This window comes from Callorhinus ursinus, unplaced genomic scaffold (genome assembly GCF_003265705.2).
Source record: "Callorhinus ursinus isolate GAN/ISIS: 27379988/994484 unplaced genomic scaffold, GSC_fseal_2.0 scaffold12, whole genome shotgun sequence".
NCBI classification, from domain to species: domain Eukaryota; kingdom Metazoa; phylum Chordata; class Mammalia; order Carnivora; family Otariidae; genus Callorhinus; species Callorhinus ursinus.
Window position 1 is genome coordinate 2,448,561 of NW_027397074.1, and position 5,680 is coordinate 2,454,240.

General features: G+C 41.4%; 1 pseudogene; it reads right to left on the reverse strand.

Annotated features, from left to right (window-relative positions):
• Positions 1–3,600: 3,600 nt before the first annotated feature.
• On the reverse strand, positions 3,601–4,474 carry LOC112824746 (ADP/ATP translocase 2 pseudogene; annotated as a pseudogene).
• Positions 4,475–5,680: the final 1,206 nt, after the last annotated feature.

The window sequence follows — 5,680 nt, forward strand, 5'->3', positions numbered from 1 at the left end:
TCCATATCACATTTTCTTTTGTATTAAAATAAAGTTACTTTCATTAAACTTGATTATAAGTCTTTTAAAGATTTTATTTATTTACTTGACAGAGAGCACAAGCAGGGGGAGGGGCAGAGGCAGAGGGAGAAGCAGGCTCTCCACTGAGCAGGGAGCCCAATGCAGGGCTCGATCCCATCACCCTGGAATCATGGCCTGAGCCCAAGGCAGACGCTTAATCAACTGAGCCACCCAGGTGCCCTAGAGTATAAATCTTATTAAATTATTTAACTCTACATCCCACCCATCCCAAATCTTTCAGTAAAAATGGAGCTCTTAGCCATTTGTCCTGTGGTTCTTATATCCACTGGCTTACCTCTGATTCCTGTATTTTATTAATTGAAAAGTAATAAATTAATACTCTGTGAAAGGCAGAATTGGGGACCAGAGAGGGAGGGAGTGATGGCGGGGAAAGAATTGTCTTCCCTGTGGGCCTCAATTCACACTCTGATGGCCCACTTTCCTGGAGATGCCTCTCCAGCTGTCAGAATAGCATGTTGAGAAGCAAGAGCAAGGTAGATACCAGTCCTACTATCTGGGCCATTGGGCACACACCTGACATATGGGTTGGGATTAGGGTGTCATGCTTAAAAAGACCACTGACAGCTGGATGATGTCTAAAGAAGGCACTCAAAACCATGGCAAACAATATTAGCCAACACTATTGAAGCACTAAAAATAAGCTAGACATTTGGTAATTAAAAAAATATATAGGGGCACCTGGGTGGCTCAGTCATTAAGCGTCTGCCTTCAGCTCAGGTCATGATCCCAGGGTCCTGGGATCGAGTCCTGCATTGGGCTCCCTGCTCAGCAGGAAGCCTGTTTCTCCCTCTCCCACTCCCCCTGCTTGTGTTCCTGCTCTCACTATCTCTCTGTCAAATAAATAAAATCTTTAAAATATGTATAATTTTATTGAATATGTACAGCAGCCTTTTTGAGGTATTATCTAAATTTTACAGATTAGAAAATTGTAGCCCAAAGAGATTGAATAGCTTGCCTGAGGTCCCATACTAATGGCTGATAAATGATGTGGCAACATTGTTGATTGCCTTCTCAATTGTCATTCTCTCTTTTCTTGCTAACAGAGCCTGATTGGGTTCATCCTCCTCTAAGAGTCCATGTCTTTCTAAAGAGGCTGAGTCCCTCTCCAGGGCCACTGGGAATAGGGGGGAATGATGAGCCTTAGTCAGTTTAAGCCAATCACGAGCATTTCATCATCCTTACCAAATGATTGGTGTAGGCACTGGCAAGGAGATGTGAGGAGAAATCAAAGGATTAAGTTTGGGGAAGTTTCCCCTTGCTCTTTTTTTTTCTTAAGATTATTTATTTATTTAGAGAGCATGAGTGGGGGGAGGGGCAGAAAGAGAGGGAGAGAGAATCTCAAGCAGACTCCGCACTGAGCCCGGAGCCCCACATGGCACTGGATCCCACGACCCTGAAACCAAAACCAAGAGTCTGCAGCTGAACCAACTGAACCACCCAGGCAACACTCCCCTTGCTCTTAAAGCGGCAAAAAAGGGATGTTTCTTTTATGCTTCTAGATATTGTCATCTTTATGTGGCACTGAGACCTGTGGTAGTCATTGTAAAGGATCCAGATGACATTAATTCTCTCAAAGGCTTTATCATTTTATCTCTATCAGCAGAAAGAGTGATAGCTGATTCCTCTAATCCAGTCAGGGATTAGGCAGAGTTAAGACTGGTTGCAGTTTATCAAAGGTTCTGTCCACCTCTAATTTTCTTCTGTACCCAAAGGATAGTTTTTATGATCTTTTAACAGAGAGCCTCGTATGTTTGCTGGGGTACCTTCCCCTGGTGGTCTTGAACTTGAAATCCTCATGCACATCACAGGGACACTGCAGAAAATCCCAGTCAGCTTTTCAGCAGGTTTCTTCATGGCTTTTAGCTTAATGCCCTCAACAGCTCCAGAATTTGATAAATGTCTTGGGGAGAAAATAGCCTGTATTAGGCTCAGTTCTCTGCCCTTCTGTTTCTACCTGGCCATCAGCTCTTCAAGTCTTCGGTCTTGTCTCTCCATGAGACCACTGAAGGTCTCTGGTTTCTCTGTCCTCCAGCAGTGACCTTGTGCTTAGGCAAAGTCCAGGTGCACAGCCTCTTGCCCTGAGCCAGATTTGGCAAATATCTCCAGAACAAAAGAGGCTGAAGTCAGCACATCTCTCCACTTGCTCTAGAGTCCTGTGCCCTCTAATTTTGGTTGTATCAGCAACTCTTTGATGCCTTTACACGTTAGAGGATTTTTGAAGTTTACCCATTTGTTTTTTCTCAGCAGGACCATTGGCCAGCTACAAGCTTGGCAATGCCTTATTGTTTTTAAAAAGTAGATGATATAAAATGACAATCTTATAAATTTTTATTATAAACATTTTCAGTTGCACAGAAGAGTTGAAAGAATAGTAAATCATATGTCTATCACTCAACATAGAAAAAACATTGCCGTTTTACTCTATTTGCTGTCAGCAAACTTTTGCTGAACGATTTTAAAATAATTTGCAATCTTGGGGCACCTGGGTGGCTCAGTGGTTGAGTGTCGCCTTTGGCTCAGGTCATGATCCCAGGGTCCTGGGATTGAGCCCCACATCAGGCTCCCTGCTCCGCAGGAAGCCTGCTTCTCCCTCTCTCACTCCCCCTGCTTGTGTTCCCTCTCTTGGTGTGTCTCTGTCAATAAATAAATAAAATCTTAAAAAAAAATAATTTGCAATCTTATGACAGCTCCATTACAAACAATTCAAATATCTTCTAAAAAATATTTCCTTATATTATGATACCATATTGCACCCAAAAAGATGAACAGTTTTCTTATATCATTTGCTAACTAGTCTATAATACACATTTCCATTGTCTCCAAAATACCCTCTATAGCAGTTTCATCCAACTACGATAAAATCACGCGTTGGTTGTTATGTTTCTTTTAATCTAGACTCTTTTATTCATGACATTAACAATGTGAAGATGCTAGACCAGTAGAGTCAGAGTAAATATTTTTGGTAAGGACATGACATAGATGATCTGCATAGTTCAAACTGCATCATTTCAAGAGGCATGTGGTCTCTCACAGCTTCATCATTAGTGATGCTAATTTGATCACTAGGTTAGGGTGGTGGCACACCACCCATTTTAAAAAACTTCCCTTTGTGAACTGAGGATGCACTATACTTCCTTCCAATGATGGAGGATAAATTCTAATTACCCTTAAATTACTGATTTCCTGAGTAAGGAGATGATATCACCTTTAATGCTGGCAAATAGGTTAATTTCTTTTTTTTTCCACTTTTACTTATTTTTTATTTTTAAATTTCAGCTATTTTTTTATTTCTTCAAACTTATTTATCAGGAGTGACTGAAATAAAAAATATAATTGAATCCCATCATCACGGAAATGGCTTTAAGAGAAAACTGGTCAGATGAATATTATCACTTCCCATTTTCAGCCAGTAAATAGTTGCCATTGATAAACAGACAACCAACAGTCTGTCAAGAAGGTTCAAGATATGTTATATGATACAACATGCCTGTTCACACGGGGTAAAAACTAGGAAATAACTTACGGGAACTTCTTGATTTCATCATATAAGACAAGCGCAAAAGCACCTGAGAACATTGGATCATGAACACTTGAAAAAGCTTTGGCTCCTTTATCACGAGCAATCTTCCTCCAGCAGTTAGGCATGCCTTATACATGATGTCAGTTCCTCTGTGCCCTGACTGAACTCTCATATGGCCACAAACAGTGTCAGATGGAGAGGAAGTCAACCCAGCAACCACTGTGACAGATTGTGCGATCATCCTGCTGATGATGAAGATGGGAGTGTCCTTGGGATCTGGAAGCATTCCCTTTGCAGTGTCATACATATGGAAGTAGGCAGCTCAGTGGCTGAGAATACCCTGCACAGACACATTAAACTTGGTATAGGCCCTTAATTCCACCAGATTTGCAGATCTATAGTCACTGAGGCCTCTGAATTCCCTTTCAGCTCCAGCTTCGTCCACATCCACTGCTAGCCTGGTAATGGCAAAATCAAGAGGACACCAAAACACAAGGATGTGGCCGCAGTGACACCACCAGATGCCAGATTCCCTGCAAAGTAGTGCCAAAACTGGTTCTCTTGTCCACACCACCCAGGAAGATCTGCTTGCATTTATCTTTGAAGGCAGAGTTGAGAGCCTGAGCAGAGAAGTATCTGTTGACATTGGCCAGGTGACCAGGCAGAAGGATAGGACTTGCTGCTCCGTGGGGATACAAACCACGCAGTCTATAATGCCCTTGTATTGCTTATCTGCGATGATTTGCTTGCTGGCATGCTGTACCTGCAGCAGCAGCTCACCCACTCAGTGGGTGCTACCACGGTCTTGGAGATGACTGCAGCCACTCCACTCGCCAGGAAGTCCTTGGTGAAGGACACAGCAGTATCTGTCATGTTGAAAGGAAAGAGGAGGTGGGCCATTGTGCAACTGCAGTAGGAACTGGCTGGGACTTGGGCTTTGGGATCTTTTGTTTGTTTGTTTGTTTGTTTGTTTAATATAAGCTTGGACTTGTGGATTTTTATGGATTCAATGTGTTCAGTGAATTACAGTCCTTATTCTTCTTGATGTTTAAAATAGGCCAGATATTACCAGTGCTAGCTCCTCTCCATTGGCTTGTATGTCATATTTGAGCACCTCTGTATTTTCTGCACAAGATAGTCTACGTCACCTTGTACTTAAGCCATTTCTTCAGGAAATCCTGGTTTCTTTAACTGGGGGATAGAATATGGAAATCAAGATAATGAGACTAGTGATGCTAATTACTATAAGGATGATACTGCACCGAGGGTAATGGACAGAGATCTATATACATATCTTTAAAAAAATCATGAATTTTCATTAGATATTTCAAATTAACATTTAACATTACAATTTTTCTTCTTTTATGTTCTATTTGTGTCTCTTTTTGTTTCCACTGAAAATCTGGGTCCCTAGTAATCTATTTCCTAATTTTCTCTGTCCTACAGATACATAAAATAATTTAAAAATTATAGTACTGTTATCATTAAATATTGGAATATATTCCACTAAAAATAAACAGTCAAAAGTCCTTTGAAATAATTCTTTTTCTGATATAAGAATACATCTTATATTTGGTTTCAGTTTGTTTTCAATTTTTTGGTTCTTTCTTAAGATTTGTTTTTAATTATGTAAATGTTTTAACTGCTTCCTATTCACCCCATTGATGAGGGAGAGATTCTTGCCCTAGGATTGGGGGAATAGCCAGACACGTAATACCTGACATTGTACCAATAAGATAGCGATTTATTAGTCACTTATGCTCACAGCATGGGGGAGAAGGACACATACTTCATGGAGGATCACACAGGGGTTGTATTCAAGAACAGAGTGAACTGCAAGGAGCTGTGCCTTTTGTAGCATCAAGAGGGTGGGCAGTCTCCTGGTTCCTGCAAAGGACGTGATTGGCTCCTCTCGGTGGATGTGATTGGCTCATCGAATAATTCTGTGGGCGGGCAGAAAACTGAAACCTGTGCTCCGAGACAAGAACGTTGCCTGTTCCCTTTGAAAAAGAGGGTTTTGTGGCTAAAGGACCCTATATCCTCGAGGAGCAGAGCAGGGAGGGGAACTTTAGTTCAAGA